This window comes from Rhinatrema bivittatum, chromosome 2, assembly GCF_901001135.1.
Source record: "Rhinatrema bivittatum chromosome 2, aRhiBiv1.1, whole genome shotgun sequence".
Lineage (NCBI taxonomy): Eukaryota > Metazoa > Chordata > Amphibia > Gymnophiona > Rhinatrematidae > Rhinatrema > Rhinatrema bivittatum.
The window spans coordinates 471214667-471233380 of record NC_042616.1 but is presented as its reverse complement, the minus strand read 5'-3'; positions in this window follow the sequence as shown (position 1 = coordinate 471233380).

Sequence of the window (18714 nt, the reverse complement as noted above, 5' to 3'; positions counted from 1 at the left end):
TATTGAATAGTGGCTGCCTGATTACATACCACTGGATACCTGACCTTTACAGCATTCTCTGCCCTCAGGCCTGTCAGCCCACAACCAGACCTCCCTGAACTCTCAGGCTGGATTCTTCATGGCAGGAGTAATGCCCAGTCGTTCTTGTCCTGCTTGTTTTAGTATTCAACATGGTACCGGCTGGCATCAGCAATTGTCATATTCAATTTCAGAGACAGCAAGGCAGGGGAAATTGGGTGTTTGTCTGCCTCTGAAGATGTCAGCCTGATCTAATGAAAGCAGGGAGTTCTAAGAGTTGGTAGAGGTTCTGGAGGCTGGAAACAGGGAGGAAGGGAACCAGGGAATGGAATTTTTCTCATTTTTGACATGTTTGTATCACTATATTTTAAAAACAAGAGTTAGAGATATGGAAAGCTTTAACAAAAGAGGTCAACAAATCCTTATGTAATACGTACTGAATAGATTTTCAGAAGTGGCAGAATACAAGTAATTTCAAATAAATAAATGCATAAAAATTATTTTAAATTATAACAATTCAACAGCGAGAACAGACTTGATTTTTGGAAAATTAATCACTCATAAATTTCTAATCTTGACCAAATTCACAACATTTTCTCTTTTCCTTTATCAAAAAAATGTTATCCTTCATTAAAGGTTTTTAGAATGCTATAGTTTGAAGAGTTTTACTTTCCATTTCCTCAATTCTAATTTCTATTTTCAGCCAACAAGTTGACTGAAATTTAATCTTTTCTTGTAGGTTTTCAATATTGAATTGAATATCATTAAGTTTCCCAGTTACTGTACATTCTTTCTCCATAAAATCTTTTTATATAATTTCTGCAAGAAAAATGATAATTCTGCAGAAACAATAATATTATCTTTAGTCAAGGCCACATTATCTAAATCAATTAGTAGAGTCCTTGGTTTCAACATGAAAGTTTAGGCCATCTCTAATTAAAAAAATATATCTTTTCATGTACAACTTCTTCTAAAGCTGATACCATATCAGTCTCAGATCTAGCAATAACCCCCAACTTCTAGTCTCAGACAGATTTTGAAAGAGCTACAGGGGAAAGTAGCAAATACTGATCCTCAACAGACAATGGGCCTCATTTTCCAAACGCATCGCATGCGGTAAGGGACGTTTCACACGCGAAATGTCCCTTTTCACGTGCGATACCAAAATGGGGGTGGAGTCGGCCCCAGAAAAGGAGGCATCAGGGCGTCACTGGGGCCGACTCCATGATGACAGCGCGCACAGCAAAAAGGTAAGTGCCTTTTCGCTGCCTATTTCGCTCCCAATAGCTACACCTCCTATGGTGGCGCTAATGGGTGTGAAACTGGCAGTGCAGGCCTGCCCCCCATTTCCGCCCCCCGCCCCTCATCTTCTAAAGTATCGCAGGCCTGCAATACTTTAGAAAATGAGGCCCAATGTTGCCAAGGCAGTAAAATCTTTCAAACTGTGTTACATACCCAAGAGGGGCCTCCATATTGCCCGGATATTCATAGCTGTTTGTTCTTCTAACCCTTCTCTCATCAATGAATATCAAGGTGATGCTACTAGAGATGTGCATTAGTTGAAACAAATGGGCAAAATGCAACAATTGAGACCATTTTTGTTTCATTCATGGTCATCCAAAATGAATAGAGAGTGCACATGAATTAAATAAAAATGTTTGTTCCATTTGTTTATGTTTCCCATTCAAGTCTATGGCCAATTGAAATGTGCTGCAGTGAGACTAGTGAATATAACAACCAGGAATTTCCTGAGCAAGATAATAGCCAGACAGAACTGAGGCAGGAGAAGATGGCAAGTAAACAAGACAGAGAACCAATCAAGGTGAAGCTGCCCTGCTCCTCATGTTCACCTTGGGTGTCTTTCTACCACTCAACTTTGCTGATATACCCCACACTCTAAATATCATGGGTTTTGCTACCACTCTGCTTTGCTACCATACTTCTGTTGTACTACCTTGGGGTTCTTTCTGCCACTCAGGATTGCTGCCATACCCCAGACTGTGCATCACCAGGGACAAGCGGCACTCTGCCTTGCTGCTATACCACTTATGGTGCACCCTAGAAGTCTTTCTGCCACTCTGCCTTGCTGTCATATCCCACACTCTACAATTTGGGGTGTTCTTTCCACTATGAGTAGCTGCTTTGCGCCTCTCATGTTGCTTTGAGATCTTCATGCCATTCTTTTTGCTGCTTTGTCCCTCTGTCAGAGCCTGGGGTTTATTTCATGCACCTTTTCTGATTTGTTCCCCCCTTCATGGTGCCTTAGGATGTTCATGCCACTCTTGGTATATCTTGCCCCTCTCATACAGGCTTTGGGGGTTCATGCCACTATTATTGGTGTTCTCTTTTGAAGGCTTAGAGTGTTCTTGACACTTTTTCTGATGCTTTGATGGTGCCTTGGAGAACACCTTCCAATGCTAGTACCCTTTTACTCCTTTGCAGTGCCTAGGCAATTTATACCACATTTGTTTCCACATTGCCACAATCTTGGTGTTTTGGAGTTTTTTCCCATTCTGACGTTGTCTACCCACAATTTTGAAGCTCAAAATAGACTGCACTGCTTCTCTCATTGAATTTAATGAGAAACAACAAAAAAAGTTAAACATACAAACTTAGGGGCTGATTTTAAATTTTACGCGTGTGGTGTACATTTGTGCTCACAACCCGGCACGCACAAATGTACACTGGAGTTTATGAAATACGCGCGCTACCACGCATATGTTATAAAATTTGGGGTCGGCGCGCACAAGGGGTTGCGCACTTGTGCACCTTGCACGCGCCGAGCCCAAGGGGAGCCCCAATGGCTTTCCCCGTTCCCTTGGAAAGAACGTTTTTTGGATCCCCCCACCTTTCCCTCCCTTCCCCTATCTAACCCACCCCCCCGGCCCTACCTAAATCCTCCCCCCACCTTATTTGATGGAGTTACGCCTGCCTCTGGTGGTGGCAGCGTAACTTGTGCGCGCCGGCCAGCTGCCGGAGTGCCAACCTCCAACACAGCCACTGTGCCGGAGTATTTGGGAACACACCTGGACCGCCCCCAGACTGCCAACAATCACCAGCAGGTTAGCAATTGATTCCTGATGACAAAGGTATCCTGTAGGTGGGTAATGTTACCTCTTTAAAAATATATATACTTTACCCTTTCTCTTTTCTATTATAGGGCATTAAAAGTCATAAGCAACTATACTGATAAAAGTACAAACAATAGCTAACAGTCATCTCCTCCCTTCTGTACTTAATATAAAATATAAATTGCCATTCATAAGAGAAGCAATAATCAAATGCAAATAATCAATACCAGTGTGTGTGTGTGATTACCCTCTGTACTACTTGATTGCAGTTATGAATCACTTTTGTCTAGATTTTAAGCCTAGACAATTTATCAACTGCTCTGGAAATGCTGTTCTTGGTCATAAAAAATGAGTAAAACAATAGGTAGAAACCATATCTTCAATCACTGGATATTTAAAAACTTTAATTTTGAAAGCTATTACTTTTTCAAAGAAATAGTAATTATAAGACCAGTAATGCACCACCATCTTTTCTGGCAATGATTTATTTGCAGGATAATTCTTTTAGGCTTCTGCTCCTAGATATAATGACGTTTTAGGTGGAGTTCAGAAATCTGTCCTTTAGATATACAAGCAAAATAGTGATTTCTGGTGGCCCAGACAGCAATAAAGATGGTGATTCTATCCCAAATTATAAATAGTTCTGTAAGTTACAAGAAAGGAGACCAATTTATCAAACAGTTTTAACACTGCTAAAGCACATGCAATTGCTTTTGGTCCCCTGTGACCTTTTGGCTTTTACAGCAACTGTGGGCCCGCTTTAGACATTCTGGTCAGTTAAGTCATGTGAATTTTGGTTTTAGATAATAGAAAATTTAGAATCAGGCAACTTGGTTTGCAATGTGAGATTTTATCAGTACACAAATAACCTCTCTGTCATAGATATACAATGGGATAAGAGAACTGAATTGGGTTCCATATGTGATATGTGACACAAACATAAAAAAATGGACAGCATATTAATAATCAAAATTCAGATATGTAGTTTCTTCTTATAAAGAAAACTACAAGCCCAGCAAGATTTGACTGAATATTAAAAAGATAATCAGTTCAAATCTACTGGTGTAGAGTGTGAATGCCATGTTAGTTCACTTGAATGCATGGAAATAAAGGTTATTAATAATAATAATAATAATAATAATAATATAGTATAGCTTTTTAGTGAATTAAATATATATTTTTTGGAGCACTTCCTTCTCAGGTTGTTGAGAAAGTGGACCCTTATGCTGGAGTGAGAGGAGATGATAACAGCTGAGGAGGTCTTCTCGGAGGGACTCGTCTCTGGGAGGTGGTGTGGATGAAGAGGAGGACTACTGGGCTGGTTCCAATGATTTGGCCGGACGACTCCCTGAGGAGTAGGTAACCTATGGATGCGAAGGAGCCCCCGAGGAGCAGTTACTCAGAGCATCCACCCAGCCGAATGGGAACGAACCTTCACAGGAGGCCGCTGGGAGTCGAAGCAGAAGATCCAAAGTGAAGATACCATCCACTGGGCGGGATGGTCAGCCACCAAGAGCAGACGAAAATGAACCAGGATCAAGCTGGGGATCCAGACGAGGAACTGCTGCAGGCGAAGAGGTAGGGCTGGATGAGGAGGCAGAGAGGAATGAAGACACAAACCACAGCACGACACTGGAGTAGGCACGGCCCGAGAGCAACAGGGGAACTGTTGCAAAGGCAATTTCCTGTTGCCTAGGTGGGGTTTAAATACCACTGTCAGCTGACGTCCTCTTCTGGGCCCAGATTGAAATTCCCCGCGCTTGTCTAGGGAGAGCCCCGCTGAAGGAAGAAAGATGGCATTGCCGGCCATGCAGCAGGCTGCAGGAGGCCTTCCGCGGCTCGGGGCGTGTCGGACAGGACCGCGGCGACCGAGGGCAGAGGTAAAGGACCCGCAGTGAATAATAAAATAGATTATAATGGAAGTGTGAAGGAGAAAGGGAAGACTAATTAATCTACCAGAAGTATCTTTGTTGTCAGAGCAACACTGGATGCCAAAACAACTGGAAACAGGAGAGAAGAATGAATAATCCTGACAATTTAGCAGGTGACACTGAATGTGATCTTTTGGAAATTTCTAAGGCATATGGAAGGGTGGGGGAGTAATGGGGGAGTAATATTTATTCAGATATGGTAGTAAGAGTGATATGGGAATAGATGTCACCATTACCACTCCCTCCCCCAACAAACTTGTTCCTTTTTATGGGAGGGAGGGGGGATCATGTCGGAAATGTCCCCCTTCTAGCTGCAGAATTGACCCTTTTGTTGCAGAAGGGAAGGGGAATGTGGGGTGAGCTGCTCTCTCCATTCCCCCCTACTACCACACACATACTCATTTCTTTTTAATGAAAGGAGGGAAGAATTAAAGGAAGAACTGTAATATCACCAACAACTTATTCCTTGGTGCTGGAGGGAGGGAGGATATGACTGGCCAGATATAGGCCTGCTAGAACAGCACCTAGTTTAGCCTAGCTGAGTTAGGTGGCTAGCAATGAAAATCAAACACTAGCCATCTAACTTTCTCCCCCAAACTTAAGACCAATTTTCAAAGGCTTTGAACAAGCTGGTTACCTAGTGGTGGAGATGAAGGTGGTAGTCGTGGGCTGAAGCAGCTGCTGGAGAGGACAGATCATCCTTCTTAGAGGAGTAGCTGGTGGTGTCTGTGAAAAGAGAAAGATCTGGGAGTTAAATGAACTGATAGCATAAAAGCTACTGTGAGAAATGATTAGGTCAAACCCATGATATCTTCCCAAAGTATGAGGCTGAGCTAACAAAAGGCTTATGGCAAAGGGATGGCAATCCAGTGGGAGCAATTAGAGAAGAGGATCACCTACTGGTGGTTGAAAGGAATCAGTAAGTTTTGCTTGGGAAATTTTATTTTTTTAAAGTATTGGGGTGAATTTAACTATTGGGGAATATTATTTAGTGTGTTTGTGTATTTTGTGCTTTTAATAGTCAGTAAGGCAACGAATAAGCAGAAATTAGACTGCTTGTAGTTCCCAACCCTCCCAGCCTTAACCCACCCACCCCTAGCTCATCATTAAATTTATAGGCAGGTGCCTGCCACTTTCACACACAAAAAAACCCCCAGCCTTTTAACTTCACTTCACAAATTCCCCACACCTTATTGAGAGCTTGATCATTCCCCTGTAGGCCACTAACAAACATATAGTGAATTCACTAATACATTTAAAGGACGCTAATTAGACACATTCCTTCTCCCATGGCAACCTAAAACTTAACTAGGAACTGACAAATTTGAGATGAAGGCAGCAGTCCAGCAGCAAGAGGGGGACTTCCCAGTCTTTTGCATCAAGTGTCACATGTATTATTTTTTACCCACCGGTGAGAAATTGTACAAGTGCATGCGATGCAAAGAACTCCTGTCTCTCAGAGAACAGATCCAATCTCTGGAGGCTAGAGTGGCAGACCTGGAAGAGCTGAGGCAGCAGAGAGGTATATCGATGAGACCTTCAGGGACATAGTAGCCAAGTCCCAACTTCAGACTGGCAGCCCTGGTACTGACTTGGAGGAAGAAGGTCTCATTATCAGAGAGCACCAACCTGGTGCAGCAGGAAAGCATCCTGTATAAAGGACCTTCTCTCCAGGTGGTGCTGTTATAATTAGTGAGTTTGGGTGGACCCTTGAACACTTTGGCAGCTTACCATGCCCATGGGGGGAAGTCCCGTGAGAGGCCACAGGTCAGGCTCAGCTTAGAACACACAAACACAGAGATTGATCTTTTATTAGACAATGTGGTGAAGCCACCAGAGGTGGCAGTAGTGAGCAGCAGAAGTAGCCCGGCTGGGCTAGTATTACTCAGGCGCTGGAACAGTGGCTCCTCCGGTAGCAGTGCCATAGTGGAAAGAACGGAGAGAATGAGTACAGTGGAATATGCACAAAGCCCCAGAATGGAGAACCCCAGGATAAGGAGAGCAGGCCCTCAAGTAGCGAGTACCTGATCCCTGAGAGCTGAGAGGCTTGAAGGTAATGTACTTACATAGCGGTTCCACCTAGGAGATGGCACTAGGGCTGGAATGGAGGCAGGCCTTCGAGGAGCGAGTACCTGGTGCCAGGGAACAGCTCTGAGGTGAAGATGGTAGTACTCAATGATGCTGAAGATAGCGAATCCTTCCAGGCAGAAGAGAAGGTAGGAGCAGGCAGCGAGTCAGGGAACATGGGTCCTCGAGGAGCGAGTACCGGTTTCCTGATAGCAACCTGAAAAGCAAGTAAGGCCCCCGAGGAGTGGGTACCCCATTAGCGTTAAGAGTCCAATGGAAGATTGGAGAGGCAGAGTAGCTGGGTACAGAAAGTGAATCCCATACGTAAGATTCCCCTTGCTAACTCAAAGGCTAGCAAACATCGTAGGCTTTAAATATCCGGGCAGCGTGACGTCATCATAGGGGGACACCCCTGAGGTTCATGCCAAATAGGAAATAAGAGTGAGGGCCGCATGGGTCGCGTGCTCCCTAAGGTACCAGCGGAGCATGGTGGGAGGCAGTGCCCAAGCCGGTCCGGGAATGCCAGAGAGGACGGCAGGCAGATGCCGTAGCAGTCAGGCGTCCATCCATAGTGAAGGCATGGCTGATTCAGCCCTGCTATCGACGGGAAAAGCAAGTTTGCATCTACCACTCATTCCATGAAGAAATATTTCCTGAGTCAACCACCTTTAAGGCTCTTATCTCTTGGGAGTAGGAGGCCCAGCAATTGAATTTCCGGATGAGGAAGAGGCAGCCCTTCATCACCATGATCAGTTCCAGAAGGAACCTTTTGTACCCTAGGAAAAAATTGGGATTAAGGCCCATGGTGACATTTTTCAAATGCCTTCATGTATTTCCAAAAGACGATGTCATATGTGTGTAAAATATGTACATGACTGTTATGTGCGCACAGGGTATATCTGTAATGGAGAAGATACATTACAAGTTTGGGGGTGGAGATAGACATTTTATAAACAGTGTGGCCTCTGCCGCACCTGTTAGAAAACATGAGTATATTTTTAGTGTAGTGATTTAAATGACTATGTGTGCATGTAGGGAATAAAATCAGGAACCTGTATGTGTATGGCATAGCCAACAGATTGGGAAAGTGACGCTTTGATTTTCACTGGAGCAATGGCAGTACTCTTAATGGACTTACAAGATAAGTGATTTGGACATTAATTTAAAATGGTTCCTTGGTGAAAGTTGGAGAGAGAGTACAATTTCTTAATATTATTTTATGTGCAAAAGAAGAAATAAAAAAAATATACATGACTTAAGTGAATCATTTGATGAATGTACATGATTATATTTAAGTGGATTTCACAGCCTGTTTAGTGGCATATACCACTTCATGTGATACCGGAGACTGCCATATAGGCACATTTCCCATTTGAGTTGTTTGTTAGAGAATGTATTTAATGCAATATCATTTTTCTTGCTTAGGTTTGATATGTAGTTGGGATAATTTGTACTTTTCCTGTGTGGAATCTGCATAATCCATGTTATAGATGGAAATATATATTATATATGCACATACATATATTATTTTCTCCAAAATATCAGTTCTCACCAAGCAAAATGTCTTCAGAAATTCAGTTGGCAAATGACTAACACTATCAAAAATATTTTAGCACTTCCTAAATATGAACTAATCTCCTCAAACTGGTTTTAGAAGCAATTGAATTACAATATATGGTAAGCTTTTGAAAGAGGGAATCTATAATGAAATTAGCAGTCACCTCTGAACTTTAAAAATGCAAATGTGAAGCTTCACTAAACACGTACACAAACCATTTTAATGCAATCAGAATTTTGTTTAAATGTGGTCTGACGCTTTTCAGATTTCTTCAGTTCTACTGACTGAAAAAAACCCAAACACCATCACTATCTCAGCCACAGCAAACAGACAGATATCAAATGGATGATGTGAGAGATCATGTTTCCATGGGAATAAAGCAAAGTAAATCAGGTCCAAACAAAATACATTGAAAAACTAACAATTCCCAGAGGGCTTGCAAGCTAACTCCATTTCTTCCAGGTTGATCTGGCTCAATCCCATTGTATAGATTAAGTTGTAGTTCTGATTTCCCTATTGATTTCCCTAATGTAACCAGCTAAAATAGAATAGCAGGAATAATAATATCAGCAAATACCCCAGTTCATTCTAAAGACTACTAGTAGTGAAGCAAGAACAAAATGTTCCTGATATTAGTGAAGGTGTTCAATTTCTTTACTCCTAAATTTCCAGGTTCAATGTATCATACCAATATCTTATGTACAGGGTCATTCATCAAATTGCATTAGTCCATTATCACCAGCATTGGAGACCTAATGCCCACAATAAGGCCATAATACATGCATAGTTTATTGCATTGCAAATGCAAATTTTATTCAAATGAGAAGATTTGAGGTGGGATCTATTAAAATGAGGGACATTATTGCAGCATATGATAGACTCTCTACCAGGGTACTATCAAGTTAGAGTGACAGAACATTGTAGAAATCTCATCTCTGTGACTTTCCTCTCTCAAAATCATGTCAACTCTTCACTGATGTATAATGTGTTGTTCATATGCCTCACTGTACATGTAAAATTGGCCCCAAAACCCTAGACCACTACCAAAACCTCACTTTGAGTTGCTAGATGACCCTCCTCTAGTGATATAAATTGTTGACTCCTATAAGAGTCTTATAAAGATCTCTCTCTTACTCACCTGCAAAATTGTATCCTTTTGATGAATCTAGGGCTAAATTTGAGGTCAAGATGCAGTTAGGGGTAAAGTCTGAGTGGCCATACATTTTAAAATAAAAAAAATGTTAGTGTCAACACCAAGTCCACTAACCAGATCTGCTCTCCCCAATATACTTAAAAGTCTGCGCAAAATCAGATTACATGCACGCTCAAGCCCGGGCAACTTTATAGCAGCCATTTACATGAAAAAAATCATATGTTGTGAACATTAATGGCTTTTAATATTCACTCCTAAAATATTATCCAAAATAGTTATATGAAGACTAGACATTGTGAGGCATTTTTGCAAAACTGAACATTGGTTAGCCAGTAAATATTCACATACAGTAAGTCTGCTTTGGATATTAGAGTTGTTGGTGCCTAGGGATCACAATGTCCAAGCTGGAATATAACAGGTTGACTTCTCCAAGCTTCCATGACTAACAATTTTTAGTGGACCTACTCTCCAGAAATGTATCTAAATCTTTTTAAAACCTAGTTATACCTCTGGTTTAACCAGATCATTCAGCAACAAATCCCACAGCCTAATTTTAAGTTGACTGAAAAAAATAATAATTTATGACATTTATTTTAAATTTGCTACTAGTTTCATGGAGTATCCCCTAGTCCTGGCATCATATGAAAGTGCAAACCTTTTGCCAATGTATTTATTCCATACTATTCATTATTTTATAAACATCAAATTGCCTCTCAATCATCTCTTCTTCAAGTAGAGGAGCCTAACCTGTTGAGCCTAACTTCATACATGAGCTATTCCACACCCATTTTTCATTGCCCTTGCCTGTCTCTTATCACATTATGCAATATTTGTTTTAAGAAAGCTTCCTTGATCCAAAATGAATATCACAAAATCCTATGAGATGAACTGGGTGATAAGAAGCCGTTCCGAAATTTAATTTTCTATGAATCATTTTTTAGGAATTTCTTAAGTATGGGGGAGTCCAAATTTCCTGTAACATCCCCAGTATATCAATATACATACATAGTAACAGAAATGCTGGCAGAAAAGAACCAAGATGGTCCATCCAGTCTGCCCAGCAAGCTTCTTATGGTAGTATCTCTGTGCTGTGCAGGTTATCCCCAAGCCTTATGATAAAACAAAAAACTTTACTGCTAGCAACATTTTTAGTGGGTGATGAGCCTTTTTAAAAATTCAGACAATGCTGCTTGATGAACTTTGCTTATAGATTTGGCCATAGACATAATCCTGTATTTTTTTCCCTTATGTCTGTATATCAGTTCCCCAGACCGTAAAAGTCAGGGCCCTCGATTGCTGTCTGAATCCAATTCCCCTTTTCCCCTTGCCATTGAAGCAGAGAGTACTAGTAGGGGTGTGCAGTCGTTTGCAACATATTGGCAATCTGCAACGTATAGGGCCATATTCGTTGTATTCATGGGGAAGTGAAACGTATTGCGATTCCCACGAATATAACGAATCTTCACCAAATTATTCGGCCATCTAAAGGAGCAAATTTAAACAAAACCCCCATTCTCCTGACCCCCCCAAGACTTGCCAAAACTCCCTGGTGGTCCAGCGGTGGTCCGGGAGCCATCTACTGCACTCATGCCGTTGGCTGCAGGTATTCAAAATGGTGCCGATAGCCCCTGTGACATAGTAAGGGCAAAGGCTATCGGCGCCATTTTGAATGCTGGCAGCTGACGGCCCGAGTGCAGGAGATGGCTCCTGGACCCCTGCTGGACCATCAGGGACTTTTGGCAAGTCTTTTTTGCCATTGGTCGGCCCCTGTCACATGGTAGGAGCTCAAGATGGCGCCAGCCATCCATTGCTCCTACCATGTGACAGGGGCAACCAATAGCACTGGAAGCCCCTGTGACATAGTAAGGTCAAAGGCTATCGGTGTCATTTTGAATACCGGCAGCTGACAGCGCGAGTGCAGTAGATGGCTCACGGACCTCCGCTGGACCACCAGGGAGTTTTGCAAAGTCTTGGGTGGGTCAGGAGGGTGGGGGGTTGTAAATTAAATTTTAGCCAGGAAACAAATAAGAATGGAATGCATGAACGAATCGGGGCCCCCCTTGCCGAATGCAATGTATCTGCCCGTCCCCCCCACAAATATGAATACCGAATGTAACATATGCAGTCCCTCTGCACATCTCTAGCAGTTAGCAATGTTGAAGTTACATCAAAGGTATCAGATGTATTGGTTAAGGGTAGTAACAGCTGCACCAGCAAGTAACCGCTATGCTTAACAGTTCCCCAGACCTTAAAAGTTGGGCCTTTGTTGATTGCTGTATGAATCCAATTCCCTTTTTCTCCTTGTCATTGAAGCAGAGAGCAATACTGGGGTGTCATCAGCATTATCAAGGATTATTGATTAAAAGAAGTAACAGCCACACCAGCCTGTTATCACTATGCACTCTTTTCTTCATTTCCATCCTCCAATCTTTAGGGACCCATAGTATTTATCCCATGCTCCTTTGAATTCTTTCAAATAATTACCTAGGTTTCTTACAGAAAATTAATAATGGCATGGATTATTGGTGAAATCTTTGTGCAGAGCCATCTTTGTGCTGAGGGTTTAAGCTTTATCAAATTTAGGAGGATCCATTGCAAAAACTATAGGAGACATTAAATTTAGTCCTTTTTTATGTATTTTGAAGACATTCAAAATCTAAGGGCCTAATGTTGTAGGGAACACTCCTTCTGGTTGGCATGGCGTTCTCCGTATCGGGCCGACCACCCGCAGTCTACCACATGGAGCTCTCCCTAGGTGCACGCATGTGGGAGGCTCTACCTCTTTAAGGGCTCAGCGTCGGAATCTCTGGGGCAGCCTTCTATGACATCAGCTCCTTCTATGACATCAGGAGGCAGCTCTATATATTCCAAGCTTCTATCCTGTTGGTTGCCTTTGCAACATCTTGTCTCCTTGGAGAGCTCGTTGATCCTGTGCCTGATTCCGCTTTTGTTCCAGACTCTGCTCCAGCTTCTGACTCCACTCCAGCTTCTGACTCTGCTCCAGCTCCTGATCCTGTTTCAGCTCCGTCCTTCATCCTTCAGTCCTGCATATTTCCTTGACTTGATCTCCCGGTACTGACCCTTGGCTTGCTTCACTTTCTTCCTGTCTGCTGCCCACATCGACTCCTTGCCTGGTTTCATCACTTTTGCTCCTCTGCTGCCTGCCTCGGACTCTGAACCGGACTTTCGTATTGCTCCTTTGCTGCCAGCCCTGACTCGGACTTCTAACCTCGTCTCTGCCTCGCCTGTCCTGCTTCATCTAGGCAACCCGCACTTAAGTCCTGCTGGCCCTGGTACCCAAGGGCTCAACCTGCATGAAATGAGGGCTGGTATAGGTGAAACTCCAGTTGGGTTGACCTTGCCGGTTCCACCTACTGGTGACGGGTTCCACGTAGGGCCTTCCCTCTGTGGAATACTAACTCCCATCTTGAGTCAAGGGTCCATGAACATAATACCTAACATGGCAGTAATTAATACCTGTGTTTAATATAAATATACTAAACAGAATTCTGTATTTCTTTATTTTGCTTCTTATATGACACTCTATATGTGATGGGAAGGATTTTAAGGATAAGAAGTGTAGAAGGTGAGATTTCCTTGGCATACTCTAGTATTATTAGGCAAAGACCTAAAAAGGAAAAGATATATATTTTTTTTTTCACAGAGATGGAGAGGGAAACATTGTGGGGTGGATTTTAAAAGGGTTACATGCGAATATTATGCGTGTAACTGCGAATTCCTCCTCCTTCATGCGCCAAGACTATTTTACATAGGCCCGGTGATGCACGCAAGCCCCAGGATGAGCATATGTCCCAGGGCTTGAAGAAAGGGGCGGGGAGTGGGCGGGGTGGTCCAGGGCGGTGCAGGGGTGGGACCGAGGCCTCCGGCATGTGCCGGGGGATCATGCGCCGGAGGCAGGAGCAACTTATTTAACAAAATCATGAGATAGGAGGTGATGTCCTTTCATGGATTACAAACTGGTTAAAAGATAGGAAACAGAGAGTAGGATTAAATGGTCAATTTTCTCAGTGGAAAAGGGTAAAAAGTGGAGTGCCTCAGGGATCTGTACTTGGACCGGTGCTTTTCAATATATATATAAATGATCTGGAAAGGAATACGACGAGTGAGGTTATCAAATTGGCTGATGATACAAAATTATTCAGAGCAGTTAAATCACAAGCAGATTGTGATAAATTGCAGGAAGATCTTGTGAGACTGGAAAATTGGACATCCAAATGACAAATGAAATTTAATGTGGTCAAGTGCAAGGTGTTGCATATAGGGAAAAATGACCCTTGTTGTAGTTACATGATATTAGGTTCCATATTAGGAGCTACCACCCAGGAAAAAGATCTAGGCATCATAGTGGATAATACTTTAAAATTGTCGGCTCAGTGTGCTGCAGCAGTCAAAAAAGCAAACAGAATGTTAGGAATTATTAGGAAGGGAATGGTTAATAAAACAGAAAATGTCATAATGCCTCTATATCGCTCCATGGTGAGACCGCACCTTGAATACTGTGTACAATTCTGATCGCTTCATCTCAAAAAAGATATAGTTGCGATGGAGAAGGTACAGAGAAGGGCAACCAAAATGATAAAGAGGATGGAACAGCTCCCCTATGAGGAAAGGCTGAAGAGGTTAGGGCTGTTCATCTTGGAGAAGAGACAGCAGAGGAGGGATATGATAGAGGTCTTTAAGATCATGAGAGGTCTTGAACGAGTAAATGTGAATCGGTTATTTACACTTTCAAATAATAGAAGGACTAGGGGGCATTCCATGAAGTTAGCAAGTAGCACATTTAAGACTAATCGGAGAAAATTTGTTTTCACTCAACGCACAATAAAGCTCTGGAATTTGTTGCCAGAGGATGTGGTTAGTGCAGTTGGTGTAGCTGCATTCAAAAAAGGTTTGGATAAGTTCTTGGAGGAGAAGTCCTTTAATGGCTATTAATCAAGTTTACTTAGAGAATAGCCACTGCTATTAATTGCATCAGTAGCATGGGATCTTCTTAGTGTTTGGGTAATTGCCAGGTTCTTGTGGCCTGGTTTGGCCTCTGTTGGAAACAGGATGCTGGGCTTGATGGACCCTTGGTCTGACCCAGCATGGCAATTTCTTATGTTCTTATGTTCGTAAAGGTCAGGGGGGGTTTAGATAGGGCTGGGGGTGGGTTAGGTAGGGGAAGGGAGGGGAAGATGGGCGGAAGGAAAGGGAATGGGGAAAGCCATCGGGGCTCCCCTAGGGTTCGGCGCACGCAAGGTGCACAAGTGTGCACCCCCTTGCGTGCGCTGACCCTGGATTTTATAACATGTGCCCTGATCTTTTGTCAATGGACAGACATTGAAAATTAGATAAAGGAAGATATTGATTTCCCATATCTAATACCAACATTTTCTAAACTTATGTTTATGAAACATTCCTTTGCTCAAACTGAACTGTTTATTTGGAAGATGATCAAATCAAAATTAAAAATTATAAATGTAATTACTACCTGTACTAAAAGTTAACCTTATTGAGTCCTTTGAAATATATGGGTAGATTTTAAAGAGAGAGGGGTGGGGGCTCAGTCTGATACTCTATATGTGGCCCATTGTAAGGGTGCACTTTAATTTGGGGTGAGTTTTTGGGAGGTAGGTTGGGGTTTGTGGGGTGGTGATACAGACGCAGTCAGAGGTATCCATTGTAAAATTGACATCATTAAAAAAGTTTTGACCTTGTAAGTGATGAAAATTTTCACAAGAGGAGTTGATTTGTACACTGCAGTGTCTGCTAACTGCATTGTAAAAATCAACTCCTTTTCATCACTGATAAGATCAAAAATTCTTTAATGATGCCAATGTTACAATGAATACCTCTGAATGTGTCTGTAACACCACCACTCCCTAACCCTAATCCACCTCCAAAAAACACCCTAAATCAAAGTGCCCCCTTACATTTGTCCATATATATAGCTAATAAACTAAATCCTGTAAAGAGTCTTTTTTTCTCTCTCTCTCATTTCAAGTTATGTGCATGCATTCTTCAAAAGAACATAAGAAATTACCATACTGGGTCAGACTATGGGCCCAGCATCCTCTTTCTAACAGTGGCCAATCTATGCTTCTAGTACCCAAGCACTAAGTAGATCCCACACCAGTAATAGCAGTGGTTATTCCATAAGTCAGCTTGATTAATAGCAGTTAAAGGACTTCTCCTCCAAGAACTTATCCAATCCTTTTTTAAACCCAGCTACACTAACTGCACTTACCACATCATCTGGCAACAAATTACAGAGCTTTATTGTATGAAACTATGTCAGCGGAGGAAGACACAATAGAGGGGAAGGAGGAACTCCAAGGAGAAGATTTATGGTACAAGAACCTAGTTTTGTTTTCTGTCTGTGGAAAAAGTGATTTGAAGATCAGGTTTAAGAAGGAAAACATTTTATACCTCTGCCAGCATTTGGAGGGTCATCTGTGGCCTTCCACACACAGAGGTCAAGCCTTTCCAGTCCATATCAAAGTCACTACAGTCCTGGATTTTTTTTGGCCATCAGCAGCTGCCAGACCCCTCTTGGAGTCATCATTGGAATAAGCCAATCAGCCACCTCACTTCATATTTCATAGTTTTTAAGTACTTTTCTCTGGAGAACAAATCAATCTATTTGTTTTCAAGCTGATAAATAGCACCAACAGCAAACCATAATGGAATTTTATAGCATTGTTCATTTTCCATGAGTTTAGGAGGCGATTGATTGGGAATGAGGCCAGCTAAAGAAACTGAAAGGCTTTTCACTTCTTCAAAGTGCAAGTTATCTGTAATGTCACAGATCTCATAACTGTTGTCATATCTTGATTTGCAGATTCTTGTCATGATGCCTATATTCTGTCACAGTCAGAAATTCATAACTGCTTGTCCACATGATCACTGGGATATAACTTCTAGATTAGGATGTAGTTCATTCACCCCACTTATCTCTAACTAACTATTACTATCTTTTTCTTTCAATCAGATCCTTATAGGTCGTATAGATCTACACGAGGAGGCCCCACTCCTGCCCAGCAAGAGTGTATTCCACCTTTGCCTCTTTTCTGCCTTATCACCTACAGATTATAGATTCTAACCCCTTAAATAATGGCTTATAGTACTCTTGGGGCTGAGTTTAAAAGCTTTACTCACGTTAAAAGGCCCATGTACAAGTATATGGGCTACATGTAAACAATGTGAAGTTTAAAAGCCACAAATTACTCGTGTATATGTGTGTGGCAGAAGTAAAAATAAATGGGGTTGAATTAGAGCATGTCGGGGATGTTCCAAGGCAGGCCCCACAGTAACACATGTAAATTCTTATTTTAAATCTGGTGCTATAGCGAGCAGTGGGCTGTTAACCGCTCATGTTTACTTCTGCTCTTGATGATGCATAAACCTGTATAAATCTCTGTTAAAGCCTAAAATGACTGGTTGAGGGGTCTAGGTCAACTGGGGGAGTATAGGTCAGTGTTAGGGATGTGCATTCGTTTTCAACGAATGTGCAATCCGCAACACATAAGTCCCTGTTTGTTTGATTCGTGGGTTTGCGAAATGCATGGTGATCCCCACGAATAAAACATATCATATTAGTTTCATTCTTTTGGTTTGCAGTGATTTCTTAGTGGCCATTTGAAATAGAAGGCCATGTGGGAGTATCCATAGCAAAAACCAGCCCTTTCCTGTGAATCATACGTGACCTCACAGCCCTGTCATAGAGTGGGTCAGACATGTTGGCAAGGAGACGAGAATGCAACCTATCAGAGCTAGAAGTGAAATATGCAATCAGAGGTCCTATACAAAATATTATATTCTACAAGTAAGACTTTTTTATTAAACACTTTTCATATGAATCATCCTCCTCTAATACATAGGAACTCCTAGCTAGACAATCTATAGTAAAAACCACTCACTCATTCGTTACCCCCATTCATACTAATCATACGCATACAGTTCACTAACATAAAAAATACCTCAACATGATTAATATATCAATAAATTTCTTGTAACCATTTCATATAGTATACAACGCACTCCCTCTCAGTGTATAACACGTGTAAAATTGGAATCTATTTATATGATCAATCACCCGACGACGATCTCGTTTCGTCCGCCGTAGCAGACTTCCTCAGGGATATGTTCATGAACGTATTAATTAATCACGTTGAAGTTGGTTATTGCACCTCCCGATAACCGTGCTCATAATGATCACCCTCGTTCTTCTTGTGACCCTACTCCTTAATATACCTTCCCACGTCTAGCCGAAGCTCCTAAATCGATACATAAATAAAATAATTTTATCAATTCAAGTATATTCATATTTTATAACATAATCTTTACAGAGTCAGTAGACTCCCCCGCCGTACTGAAACATTGACTAACCACATCCACTAATCCAAGTGAACAAATGCACTCCGTTCACTTTTATCTTCTTGCATTCCGTCAACACTGATGGTATTCGCGGCACTACCAATCTTCTTTACATATATCTTCCCTTCATCTTCTGTAAACATATAATGCCATAATATATATTATACATGTCCCTCTACCGCAACAACCTTATTAAGACATTCTTATGCTACATTATCAAAGTTCGGCTCTTCAAACCTGTGCCTACAACCTTAGCATTAACATACCTTGTGCTTAAACCAGCAAGCGGACCTTCCTCTTACATATCACTTAAACGCAACGGCTTGACTTGTTCCGCATCAGCACGCTCTGCTCAAACGGACTGCTACCAGGAAGTAGCCACGTTCTTTTAAATATCGCTCTACCAATCACAGCCGTGCCCCGTGAATCCATTTTAAATGTTTACAACTTTATTAAACCTGTGAACTGACATCCACTCCCCGCATCCAGGAACCATCTGTCTCTGGTATACGTCGTGATCTGGTATACGTCGGGAATCCG